At 36.4% G+C, this 14,673-nt stretch overlaps 1 long non-coding RNA gene across 1 annotated transcript in view; it reads right to left on the bottom strand.

Moving 5' to 3' along the window:
• Nucleotides 1-14,673, bottom strand: part of LOC311618846 — a 158,255-nt gene that overhangs the window by 93,821 nt on the left and 49,761 nt on the right. Inside the window, exon 3 of the long non-coding RNA XR_014794380.1 lies at nucleotides 2,339-2,402. This is a non-coding gene — a long non-coding RNA (uncharacterized lncRNA). The remainder of the gene's footprint in view (nucleotides 1-2,338; nucleotides 2,403-14,673) is intronic.

The following is a 14,673-nucleotide window of genomic DNA, read 5'->3' on the forward strand; positions in this document are numbered from 1 at the left end:
TTAGATATAATTTTTAACCTTTAGTACCCAGAATATCAATACCATTCATACATCCCCCCCACCCCACCCCACAAATGGGCAGAACAAAATGAGTTAGATCATTGGGAATTCTAGTGCATATTTAAAGGTTATGCTGAATAAAAATAAAGCTTGTTGTAAAGTACAAAGTGGACATGTGGAGAATGATTCCAAAGAAAAGGAGAGCTGGATTTCCTGAGACAGCGACATGGCCAGGCAGGAGAGTGGCTGTGATTCCACAGGGAAAAGAGCCTACCTAAAAGTCTGATGAGATAGGATAGCACTTGGGTGCTGAGGAGTCTGATCTGATCACAAGCAGTTGACGCCTTGGAGGCCTTGGGAAGGATGACAAAAGACCCACAGATTCTCAAGGAAAGAGTGGCCATGCTGGATCCTGATGGCTATCACTATCAGACAGTTGCAACTCTACTGTGCCCAGAGACGGTGCCACACTCCACCCCAGAGACACACGTCTCATTTACTCAGTTACTCATGCCTTGTTCTCAGTTGGAGTCCTCTTGATGTTTCTTAAAGATCAATGTGTCATAGTCGTTAATAAACGAGGCTGCTTATTTCCTCTCCACCATTGCCAGCCAAAGAAGAGCTCAGTAACCCTAGGCTTGAGAGCTCCTAGGGGTGTTAGTCTATGACAAAAACTCTTTTCCCATTTCCAGTACCGCCAATGAGGTGCCAAATGTCAATGAACTAGAACACTAGCTCCATGCCACTGCAAGACTTCTTCAACATGGTTGCTCCAACCAACCACACACACACACACACACACACACACACACACACACACACACCTTTCTCTCAGGATGCATGTATATATCATAGAGACTGGATTGAAATAAACTCCCTAATCAGCTGCTTTGTAATACTTGAAACATATCTTCTCTCAAGCACTCAGGCTCTGTTGTTCAGTCTACCCATCAGCCAAAATTGCCTCTGTAAACTCAGAGTTCAATGGTGGTATGGAGTTGTTTCAGATAGATCTTCAGGCCCCCTTTAAATCAGTGGGTATGTCAGTTGGGTGGGGCGGTAGAGTGATGTCCTAAATTAAACTGTACCCACATGTTCATGGAGGTTAAATGAAAAATAAAAAAGAAGGCCATTGTGGTTCTAGCAGAATGAATAAAAAGAAAATGTGATACCTTAATCAATAAATTTTTTTTTAAAAAAAGAAACCCTTGGGGAAATTGTTGGAGAAAAAATGAAATAAAAGCTCAAAAAAAATGTGGTTGCAAAGAGATTGAGGAGGAAACAATTGAAGAGAATGAGTGAGTATAGCTCACTCATAAGGTTTGCTACAAAGGGGAACTGAGAAAAAAAAATATGATGCTCTTGTTTGCTCACCTGGATAGCTTTCGACTCTGACATATGGATTTATGTCCTGGGTTTGCTTTATCAGTTTTTAGCATTTTGAGATAATAAATATTATGGTAATCATTAGTGCTGTTCACCAAATATTTCTGGTTCTCTTTTCAGGTGCATAATAGGATTGAGATTCCTTTCTCCCCGGGTGACCTGCTGTGGGTTGATGTATGTCACCTCTAAATGGAAGCTTCAAGAATTAGTGCAGAACTCAGTACACTCTTTTTCCACCTGCATTGGCAAACAACAACCTTCCAGATGGTTTCTGCTCCGCCAGTACAGGTTCTGGAATAAGGACATATGAACCAGAGTCTCCAATCAATTCCTGACAGGCAAGACCTGTGAATAAGAAATAAACCTTTATGCCGGGACCGGTTTGGCTCAATGGATAGAGCGTCAGCTTGGGGACTGAAGGGTCCTAGGTTCGATTCGGGTCAAGGGCATGTACCTTGGTTGCGGGCAGATCCCCAGTAGGGGGTGTGCAAGAGGCAGCTAATCGATGACTCTCTCTCATCGATGTTTCTAACTCTCTATCTCTCTCCCTTCCTCTCTGTACAAAATCAATAAAATATATTAAAAAAAAAAAAAGAAATAAACCTTTGTGGCTGGAAGGAAATAAGACCTCAAGATTGTTTGTTACCACAGATTAACCTACTTTAACCCAATTGACACAGAATGTACCAAGCTTACTTATATTTTAACAATATATAGAAAATGAAGAAAATTTAAAGACACAATCTGTATTCAAGATATCTAAATTAAATAACCTAAAATGAAGTTAACACCATATTAATCCCACCAATTGTAACAAATTACAAAAAAATACATTAAAATATTAACTCCTAAAGCCACATCATGTTTTATGTGTATTGTATTTCATTAACCCAATTAAATGTAACTCCCATACAAAACTACACAATCTTAAATGAGAATAGTAGTAAAATACCATGGAATATGAGTGTTCTGCCAGCTCCTTCAGGCTCCTCAAGACATTTGAAGGCCTCTTCTGCCTGGAAGGACAAGAAGGGTAATGTGTCGTGTTTACAAGCAGTCACTGAAGCAATCACATTGAGATAATTTTAGATCTTTCATCTCTTAATCAGAACAGATTCAGATTATTATAATATAAATTTTCCATAAAACCAGCTAAAGAAAAGAATAAGACACAATACATTTTTAGATGATCTTTTAAACAGCCAGACATGGCCACAATCACTTAAGTTGAATAAGAAAAAAAATGTCTTTCATCATGTTATAAGTGGATATTTGTTTAATTATGTTAAAAAATAGACACACAGAAACACATAATCTTAGAAAAAGTTCAATGGATTGTCCATACTCAGCAGTTATATTACAGTGTTCATTAATATGGTGTCCATTGATGGTGCCTAAAGCTTTTTAAAAAATCATTCCTTGGCTGGTTTGAAATAATTTCCTTTTACTATTTCCTCATCAAGGATAAAGACAAACAGCATTGATGTTCAATCATCACAACTCCTTTAGCTTTTACAAACAATTTCCTTTTATAGTATAAAGCTAGCATATTCACAGGTAGGAGTCTGCTTCTTTTTATAATCTCTAGGGCCTCTGTCATAGAATCCACTCTATGGGTTCCATTTACAAATTGTTCATTTTGTGCTAACTTTCTCTCTGTTTAGTCTATAAAAACACTTCTGTAGAAGAACCAAAAGGCCATGAAGCCCTCATAGCCTCTATGGGTGCAGCAATGTGGATAGCAGACAGAACAGGAAAGCTGAGTGTATTTCAGCAGGAAGCCAAGTCTTGTGCTGGGGTGGAGGGGAGTAGTGGAGGAGGCAGTGATGGGGGAAAAGGAGACATATGTAATACCTCAATCAATAAATAATAATTAAAAAAAAGAGCAAGTTCTTGGCTACATTGAGAGCTAGTCTATTTATCTGTGATTGAGAGATGTGTAAATCATAAATTCAGCGTTAAGTGCTTAAACACAATGGTAACCTTGTAAAAATAAGTGATTCTATAGATTTTATTTGACATTGTTCTTATATAGACATATGACCAAACTCCAGTGAAAATACCAACTTAAAACCAAGCTGTGACACTTGCTTTATGCTTTTGGAAAAACCATCTCATAGCTTATCTAAAAACTCACTTCAAGATATTTCTCATTACTTTCCTTTCAAATGTCTGCTTCCTTTATTTTTTATCTACTGTCTCTTAAAACTGGAGATCTCTAAACCCGAGATGAGTAATCTTAATTTCTACATTTGTAAAGAACTCTTGGCAAAGGTAAAAATAGTTGACCAAACATGCTTTCTGATACCTGAAGTAAATCAGTTAATAAACATGTATTGGCTCTTTCTCATATATAACATGAGATGGTAAATAGAGAATTCAAAAACACAGACTTAATCTCTTCATAGGGGGTTTGAAATCTGATAGGAAAAAAATGGAATTCATGTACTTTAAAAGAAGGCATTTATCAATGCAATGTATTAAGCAATTTTACTAAGTAATAGTACAGATGGCAATGAGGGGGGAAAATTACAGACAGGGTCTGGTAAAAAATACCTTCTGGAGGGGGTGGTTTTAGCAATATTATGAAGAAAATATTCAGGGGACATTAAACTCTGAAGGCTAATGTTTAGATAAGTTTGGAATGCTCAAAATGAAACCATCATTGAATAAAATGAATGTTACATATAGATTAAATAAAGTTAGGAGAGTGGGTTTTTTTAAATATATTTTTATTGATTTTAGAGAGGAAGGGAGAGGGAAAGAAAGATAGAAAAACAATAAGGAAAAATCATTAATCAGCTATCTCCTGCATACCCCACAATGGGGCTCAAGCCCACAACTCGGGGGCATGTGTCCTGACCAGGAATGGAACTGTGACCTCCTGGTTCATAGGTCCAAGCTCAACCATTGAGCCTTGCCGGTTGGACTCATCATTGATTTTGAGCCAAAAATAATTGGTTTTCTCCCGTAACATGTAGCTTAGTCTAATTTTGATTTTAATTATAGTTTGCTCTTTTTATGCTTTCCTTGTCCATTAGATAGTAACTAACCTTCCTGAAAGTAGGTATCAATTAACAGTCATCTTTATTTCTCCCAGGACATATAAATTAGAGCCTTATATACAGTTACCACTCAATGGTTACAGGGGTCTTCAAACTTTTTAAAGTGGGGGCCAGATCATGGTCCCTCAGAGAGCTGGAGGGCCGGCCTATATGAACTACTAATCCCTACTGTAACACCTTGGCTGCGCTCACTGCCCAAAAAACCTGGCGGGCAGGATCAGACTCCCCTGGGGGCTGCATGTGGCCCGCGGGCCGTAGTTTGAAGACCCCTGGAGTGGTGAAAAATCAATAAATAATGAATACAAACAGGTAAGAAAGATAGACACTCATCAACAAAGGTACAATAAATCTATAGTTGTGGCTCTAATGAGTTAATTGTGAGATTATGAACCTGAAAAGAGATGATTGGAAATCGAACATTAGTAACTAGCAAAAACAGTTTCCTAGTGAACATGGAAGAAAAGAAGACCCTATGTTGTCTGGGGCAGCTGCTGGAGAAGTTAAAAGGAGTCAACAGAATCAGCTTAAAGAATTTTTGACTCCTGGATTGGTAGTGGATATTATATGTTTCATATATTGGGGACCAGCTCATTTAGGACAAAATATATTGGTATTTGTGTACTCTCACAATAACCCTATTTACTTTCTTGTGGAAATTAAGAGATAAATCTAGCACTGTAATTAGTTTTGGAAGTCATGCAATAAACCATTATCTGTAAGAAGAACAAATTACACACGTTCAAACACGTCACTGTATTCTGCTTCTAATTATCACTACTGAAAATATTCAAAAATACTCACTAAAAGGAGAAGCATTCATTTTTCTTATCATTTTTAACCAACTTAATCTTTAAAGTGGCTTTTGGACACAGACAGTGCAATGAAGGACTGGGGGAGGGACAAGCTGGAGGGAGTCAATGTGGGGAAGGGAGGATATCTGTAACACTTTTAACACTAAAGATACATTTTTAAAAACAAAATAAAGTATAAAATAAATGAAGTTAAGTGGCTTTTGGTGTGTTTACATGAAGAAGCATTACTGTGTAGCTTTTGAAAAATAAACCTGAGTAAATTCTCTCTCTTTGACTATGGTCAAGTTGTACTTCCTCTTTACCTACTAGTGTTGAAAAACACAAGTTAATATGTTAGGGACCCTGTAAAGATTTGTATTTTCCATACAAAATGTTTTGCTTTCAAATAACCTTGACCCTACTAAATAAATATTATTGTGTAGTATATTATATTATTAAATTTTTATAATAATCAAATTTTGTTTTACAATTAAATTATAGTAATTCACTTAAATTGTTATGATAATTATATTATCTTTCAAAGCTTGACATATAATCCTTCTCATCTTTAGCATCTTTAACTTTTTGGAATCCCATACTAAATATATTGCAAACAGATACACTTATTTAAGGAAGTCAAATGCATTGTTCTACATTTTCAATATCAAAGCAACTACTGTAGAACCTTAATCACTCTTACAGAAGGAGAAATTATTGCTTTACACCATGGTTTAAAGGTTCACATAATACAATAAGAATCTGATGAACTTCTAATATAAATGTATATACATTTTGAATAATTATTAAGTCCAATGGGTTAAATCTGAAAAAAAAGAAAAAGAAAAGAAACATCAATTGAGCTATCAGCTGTTAAATGTATATACATTTTTGTGGGATACCTTATATATAGAATATTGAATCAAATACAAAATTAGTCTTAGTATAATGAAATTGAGTATGACTGGATGACTGTTACAGCCATTATATAACTGTAATTACCAAAAATGAATCCTCACTTATACTCTTAACAGGCAAACTAACTCTTTATAGTTTATTGCTTTGCCTTTCATAGGCCTCAGTGCACTCCCCAGAGTCAGTAATTATAAAGTCATAATTGTACAGATTTCTAAATGTCATAAATCTAATCTCTACCTCACCTAATTATCCAATATGTTAGACTAATTTGTTCATTGGTGTTTGAAATAAATAAATACACAAATAAACAAAGGAGTTACTGGGGAAATGAGCTCACGTACCTCCTGGTGAAGTCTGAGATCATATGTATGCCATGTTTTCTCCCAGGTCAAGCATTGCTTTAATGTAATTATTCATAATATGCATGGCAAGAGCTTCATTTATTATGTTCAATAAACAAGCTGAGCCATAGACTATGAAAATGTAAAGTTGTAAATTACAGATTATTCCCATTTAAAGGGAAAATGGTGTAAGCATTACCATTCCTGCCCATGTTTATAATAGTGTCTTCTAATACAGCTGTCTAATGCAGCATGAGCTTTGTCTAAGCAGACTGTCAGTTATGTGCAAGGTTTCTTTTTTTCCCCATCCTCTCCCTCTTTCCTTGACAAGTGTTGCTTGATGGATGTGGTGTGATGCTGTGTGGTGTGTGTTTGATGTGTAGAGGGTGAGGAAAGTACTGCATTCTCAAATAAATGACAGAAATTCCTTCCTGACTCAAGATGTAAACATTAGAAATGAACTCTCTGAATATACCTGTAGTACATAAACATACCACAACCATATAAGTAATACCTTGATTTCTTTATGAAAAAAGTGTCCAGTAGTCACCCAATGAGAGAGAATCCCTGGCTAAGAACAAATCTGTTTTGGGAATCCAAACCTCAGATGATGCTCGCTTCTTCCATGCACATTGGGTCTACAACTGAAAATGAAACAGTTGTGTAGTTAACTATATCTGAAAGGTACAATGGGTTTATTGTGCAGCATAGTTAGGGAGACAAGCAAAATTCCTGGGCAAACTGTGGATTTAGTCCATAAAGGATGCCTGCTTTAGCCCTAGCCTGTTTGGCTCAGTGAACAGAGCATCAGACTGTGGACCAAAGGGTCCTGGGTTCAATGCCAGTCAAAGGCACATACCTTAGTTTCAGGCTCCTTCCCGGTTCAGAACCTGGTTGGAGCTCATGCAGGAGGAAACCAGTAGATGTATTTCTCTCATATGGATATTTCTATCTGTCTTTTCCTCTCTCTTCCACTCTCTCTAAATCAATGGGAAAAATATTCTCAGGGGAGGATTAAAAAGTATAGAGAATGCCTTCTTTGAAATATTTACCCTAAAATTAAGAATTATAAGACTTCTCCTACAGAACATGAATGTCAAACCAGACTCACAGAGCACATTTAAAACTGCAAAGTTTTCGAGTCTGAAACCTCTTGGGTAATTTTGAATAATGCCTACTGTGTATTAATAACTTTCTGCATTACATTATCCTCAGAAGGACTCAAGAATTATGCATCTGATTCTAAAGTGAGGGGAGACTAGTGGAAAAATTGCAGAAGATGCTGTTTTGAAATTAACTATAAAGACCCAGCCTTCCTTGAATTCAATAAGAAGACTTCTTTTCCCCAAGTACTTTCCCAATGCATTCCAAAGATTAGAGCCTTCTAAGTTTTAGCTAATCCAGTAGAATGTAATAATAATATTTTCACTTTCAAAAATCATACTTTCTATAGGACAGGGAATAATAAAGAGTAGTGGGAGAGCAGGTAAGCATTCATACATGTGTACATGTGAATAAAAGCAACAGAGGCAACTCAATAATTGGTATCACTGTTCTTTGCTACACCAGAACTTTCATTAAGAAGATAACCTAGAAGATAAGGTTGACATACTCAATATCCAGGAAAAAAATTAAATTAATGATGTTTAGAAAATTATATTCCTTTTCAATTTAAAAAATTACAGCAATGGAAAAATGTTTACATTGGACTTTTAATAAACTAATTTTTAATCCTATTATTGTTTTTGACCTTTTGTTCTGGATTCAAAATTTTAAGTGAAATTGAATAGAGTTCCTAGTCCTCTGTCATCAAATTTTAAATATGCATTGTTTTGTTTTTCCATTAAATAGACCTTGGTAACTCAGATATCTCCTGGATCTGATATTGCCCTGGCTATTGTATTCTTTGCTCCAATCCTTTTTTTTTCTCTTTTTTTTTCTCTTTTTTTTCTCTTTTTTTTCTCTTTTTTTTCTCTTTTTTTTTAGGACTCTTAAAGAATGCACATTTGGGGCTGATGAGAAAATTTGTACTTAGAAGTTGCCACAAACAGCATGCCCAGAAATTATCTTTGAACTGATCAATATCTGTTACAGTTGAAGTCAAGAAACAATGGTTACTAATGTCCTATAAGTATTTTTAGATTTTCATAACCATGTTATTTTGTATAGAATCTCATCCAAGAATTTTTGAAGAACTTTAATTTTATGTTATATTACTCTATCTTTGAGATATAACCTAGTGATGCAATCTTCAATTTTTTTTTCCAAAGATGCATGGGCAATTATAAATTTCAGTCCTCTTTTTATTTTTATAACTAAATATGTTTATTCTATTTTTGCATAGACCATGCTTCTATAAGCTTAATTTTCCCTCACTTTAAAAAGTCTACTTTTGGTCTACTTGTAATAGCTCATGTTCCAATAACTTCTAATCACCTTTGATTATGATGCTAATTATATGTGATTAATCAATGCATTCCATTGCTTTCTCATCTACAATACATATGAACTAAATCAAATATATTTATTCTTGCTTTAAAACTTTTCCACAATATCTTTGACATACCTAGACACACTATATACAAAAGTAATCTTGAGAATTTGCTGTTTCCAGTGCTATCCATGATGTACCTTGGTAGTATCTTCTAGATTCAAAGATTATAAATGTGTCAGAGTTGGATCCCTAGACACACCTAGAATTCTTGGAAAGCAAAGATTATGGACACATAAAAGTTTAGAGAGGAAAGATATCTGTATTCAACTCCTCATCTTTCAGATGATCAGACTGAGCCCTGAGCATTGAAGGGACATGTTGAAGACCTAGGCTCCAGTTCTTAGGACCAGAAGGCATGGATTTGAATAATATTCCTTGCCATGTTTCTGAGTTGAAGACTAGCAAGTTAGTTAACTAGATGATACCTTAGCCTCTTCACTTTAAAAGTACAGTTTTGTGCCTCTTAGATAAGATTGTCTACCGAGTCAACTTTAAAACAACCTCATTTATTTAGAGAACGAAATAACTGAACATGTAAAAGATTGTGTTGGGGAATGGTGCTCCAGTGTTTGGAAAATATTTTGCTAATTATGTATTGTCCTCAAGCCTCAATTTTATCTTTAGAGAAATGAGACTAACAAAAAATTCCTGATTAGGTTTTCTTCTGGCATTTACCAGCCATATCCTATATAATAAAATCCTAATATGCTAAGTGTCCGGTTATTTGTCCAATCAATCAAAGTGTAACATGCTAATGATATGCTAAGGCCACTAAGGGTGAGTTAGGAAGGCAATTAGGGGCAGGGCTGGCCGGGGGAGGAACTGCTCAACCACTCGCTATTACGTGCACTGATCACCAGGGGAAAGATGCTCCAACCAGTATGTTAATTTGCTGCTGGGGTCCATCTGATCAGCACTGAGTGAGATGAGCAAGATATGCATTGGAGCCCTCTTGCAGTCCCTCCCTGACTGGCCCACCTCCCAAGTCCCTTTCCTGCACTGGTGGGGTTCCTTGGCCTGGCCTGTGCCCTCTCTCAATCCAGGACACTTCTGGGGATGTTGGAGAGCCAGTTTAGGCCCTATGGTCAGTGAGGGACCCCACTGGTGCATGAATTCGTGCACTGGCCTCTAGTAAATACATTAAAGTACAACAAGCTAAGCATGTGCTGATCACTTCAGATTTAGATTTTTGCATATAAAAGTACTTTAATATGTGGAAAAGACAATCCTATGTACATTTCTGTAAAATTTTCATTCTAGACTTTTTCATGTTAAGTTACATTCACTTTCAAATATACTTGTCCAGGGGCAAAATAAAAAACAAACCATTATGTGAATATGGTATACATACACATACAGAAAAGGAGATTCTTCAACTTGTTCTATAAATGTAGAACAAATTTTTTAATGTAAAATGCTTCAACAGATCTCCAACTTTTATAGATAAATATTTTACACCATTTTACAGATAAATATGATAGTTATACTACTACTGTTATTATTCTACTTCATTTTTAAAATTCAGTAAAAATCTCACTAAACCCTGACAGTTACAAAATTCAATAACAAAATATGGGGCTGCATTATAGTGAGAGTAATAGCTATTAGGTTGCCTCAATTCTAATGATCTTCACTCACTCTCCATTTCAGCAGCTCACTATCCTAACACACACTCTACCTAGGTATTATGGGTTAGCTTTGTTCCCCCAAAATTCTTATGTTGAAGCTTTAAGGAGGTGAGTAAGATTAAATGAGGTCATAAGAATTAAGCCCTCATCTAACAGGACTGGTGTCCTTGTAGGAAGATGAAGAGAAACCAAGGATGGGCGTGCACAAAGTAAAGGCCACATGAGGACACGGAGAGAAGGCATCCATCTACAAACCTAGAAAAGAGGCCTCAGAAGAAACCAACCCTGTTGAATTTCCAGCCTCCTGAACTGTGAGAAAATAAATGTCTGTTGTTTAAACCACACAGTTGGTGTTGTTTTATTATGGCGGCCCTGGTTGTCTAATACAATAGGCCTGACTTTTAAAACCATGAAGTCTAAAAAAAAAAATAGAGGAATCTCTTATCCTTTGAGTCAGCATAGATGGACCTAGAAAATATTATGCTAAGTGAAATAAGCCAAACTGAGAAAGTCAAATATCCCATGATCTCACTTATTTGTGGAATCTAATGAACAAAATGAATTGACCAACAAAGTAAGACCTGAAGCGGGGAGGCATAGAACAGACTGACATACCTCAATGTGGGGTTGGGGGACAAAAGGAGATAAACCAAAGAACTTAGATACTTATATGCATAGCTTGTGGACATGGGCAATAGGGTAGAGAAGACCGGGGGATGGGGTGTAGAGGTTGGGAGGAGGAGGGAAAGGTGGAATGGGAGATATATGTCATACTGTCAACAATAAAAATATATTTTAAAAAATAAAATAAATACTTCTTTAACTTTTTCACTCCCAATATATTATTTTCTAAGCTCATTGAAAATTCGAATCCCCAACAGTTGACTTTCTCCTCACTTTAGTCTTTCTCTGCCTCATCATAAGGTAGATCCAATCAGTAAAAGGCTTGCACATCTGCCATGTGGCAGTTTGTAACATATGCTAGCAGAAATAATGGAGAAACCTATCACCTATCTCTTCTAAAACCTTCCTAACCATTATCCTTAACTGATTAACCCCACTTAATGTTTTACCTGCCAGCACTCGCCTTACTAGACCCCAAACCTGAATTGATAGAACTATTTCATTTCTCTCCACTTTAACACCTATTCCAACAAACACTGCTGAAGACCAATAAGTTTAATTTGGTATCACCACAGATTTGTGCGGCTTATGTTTCTGTTCAATTTCCTTTCCCATTTTCCTCAAACTCTAACATTTCACTTCCTTCTCCAAACTCCACAGGTGTTATCACCCTCTTCAGGCTTCTGCAAATGACTTTGCCTCCTGCTTCACTGAGAAATTCAGGGCTTCAGGACTGGCCTTCTTAACACCTTAATAGGGGAAAACTTTTCCATTCATTCTTGCATTCTTAAGGATATTTTTTTCTCAGTCATTCTCTCTCTGCTTTCTTATTTTTAACTTTTAAAATATCTTGATCTTATCCTGTTATAAGCAAGAATTTTTATTTCCCATTAAAAAAACAAACAACAAAAAACTCAACTCTAAAATTACTTCTGCTAATCACTGTATATTTTGCTTTTCCTTCATAGCCATATATCGAGGTCTGATCTCTTCGATTCCTCATTCATAGCAATGAAACCTCCCACTATAACCTGGCATCAGCATTACCATTCTATTAGCCAGGGGTCAGCAAATTGTTTCCTGTAAATGCCAAGATAGTAAATATTTTATGTTTTGCAGGCCAAATGCATTGTGTTGCAACTACTCAGCTTTGTCATTTCAGCATAAAAACATAGACAATATGTAAACAAATGATATTATCTGTATTCCAATAAAACGTGTTACAGACATTAACATTTGAATTTAATATAATGTCTACATATAGCAAAATATTAGTTCTTTTGATTTTCTTCAATCATTAAAAAAATATTTAAAAACATTCTTAGCTTATCAGTGATACAAAAACAGGTGCCAAGTCAAATTTGTCCCGAGGGGAGTAATTTGCAAATTTTCATATTAAATCCATTCTTTCCAGTGCCACCAATGATCACCATATAACCTACAACAAACAGGTATTTATTTTCACCATTCTTACTCCAATCAACTTCTCTCCAAAACTGTCCTGCAGACCAATCTTTCTGGAGCTTTTCTCTTTCTCATATTTGTTGTTGTTGTTGTTGCTGCTGTTGTTATTTTGTTCTGTTAATCCTCACCTGAGGATATTTTTTTCCCATTGAGTTTTTAGAGAGAGTGGAAAGGAGGGAGCGAGGGAGGGAGGGAGAGAGGGAGAGAAAGAGAGACATCAAGGTGGGAACATCAATTGGTTGCCTACCGAACATGTTAAAGATGGAACCTGTAACCCAGGTATGTGCTCTTAACTGGGGAATGAACCTATGACCCTTCAGTGACCAGGCCAGTGCTCTAATCATTGAACTACACTAGCCAGGGATCTTCCTCATCTTTTATGACATAACTCTACTCTGTGTTTTATTTTTCTCCTGTCTGAACATCTTTTTCTCTGTTTTCCTTCCTGGGCCTCTGTATTCAGCAGCCTCCTAAACATCAGTGCTCCCCAGGCTTATACATCAGCTCCCCTCTTTCACATTATACTAGTATTAGGCACTCTTTAATTAGGTGATTTCATCCACATTCATGGCCTCAATGATGATGTGTATACTTCTGTCTCCTAAATGTACAGCCCCATCTTTGATCTTTGATTTCTCTTCTGAACTCCAGGCATAGATATTTTTAACTAAATATTCCCAAAGCATTCATATATAATTAACTGTTCCTTGGCTGAAGCAAGCATACACCCATGAAAGTTTTTTTTTCAATGAACAACTCTCCATTTGTCCAGACTAAAAAACAATCCACAAATTGTTTTAACTAGATGTTTTTATGCACACATACACCACTACCACTAACCAGTACTGTTGAGTCTATCTCCTCAAAATTTCTGGTATCTATTTACTTCTTTGCAGCCCCACTACTTTAGTTCAGGTCTTGATTGCTTCTGTCCTGGAGTACTATGCTAGCCAGTCAGTCATGCTGGTTATTATTTATTTCTTATCATTCTTCCACCTCAGGATACTTTCTCTACATTGGTCTACCCTTCTCTAATGCCCAAGAGGCTAAACTCTACTTAGTGCATCACCCACCTTTCCTTCTCTGGTGCTTCTTCTGGATTCAATTTCTGATAATGGGCATAGGGCAGTGAGAGCGCCCTACTGTTATAGTTCCCTGGGTGCTTTACCATCTTTTGTGAATGCCCTTATCCCTGTCCACACCCCCTTTATATAGCCCTTTGATAATGTCTCTACAGTTAAGCCCTTTGAAATTCCACCTGTTTCCTGCCAAGACTCTAGTTGGAATATAAGCTAATTCAAATCCCTGGTTCCAGTACATTCCCATCTATTACATGCTACCACTAGACTAATACAGCTTAGTCACAAATCTGATTATAGTTCCTAAATGAGCTACAGGGCTTTCAAGTTAAAGCCTAAATTAGCTCACAAAGCCCTCCATGATCATATCAATCTTCCACATTACACTTACCTGCCATAAACAGATAACCATTTGCTGCTGTTCAAGAAAGCCATGGTATTCATCCCTGCTTTTCTTTACATTCTATTTTCTCTTAATGAAATTCGTATTCTCCCTCCAACTAGCTATCTCCTACTTCTTCAAAATTTAGCTCAAATAGCCCTTCTTCGAGGTCCCACTCTAATTCATATGCCCACCAATGTCTACAGAGTAGTCCACTCTTATTCTAGGTTTCCCTTTCCATGAGACTGAAAATATTAAATGGAACATTTCAGAAACGAACGATTCTTAAGTTTTAAATTGCACACTGTTCTGAAGAGTGTGATGAAATATCTGGCTATCCTGTTTCATCCTATCTTGGACATGAATTGTCCATTTATGCAGCATATCATGTTATAAACACTTCCCATTGGCCACTTAGTAGCATATGGGTTATCAGATCAACTGTTGTGGTATCTCAATGCTAGTGTTCAAGTAACCATTATTTTACTGACCCCAAAGCATGGG

This window comes from Pipistrellus hanaki (genome assembly GCF_964339955.1).
Source record: "Pipistrellus hanaki genome assembly, chromosome: 3".
In the NCBI taxonomy this organism is placed as follows: Eukaryota; Metazoa; Chordata; class Mammalia; order Chiroptera; family Vespertilionidae; genus Pipistrellus; species Pipistrellus hanaki.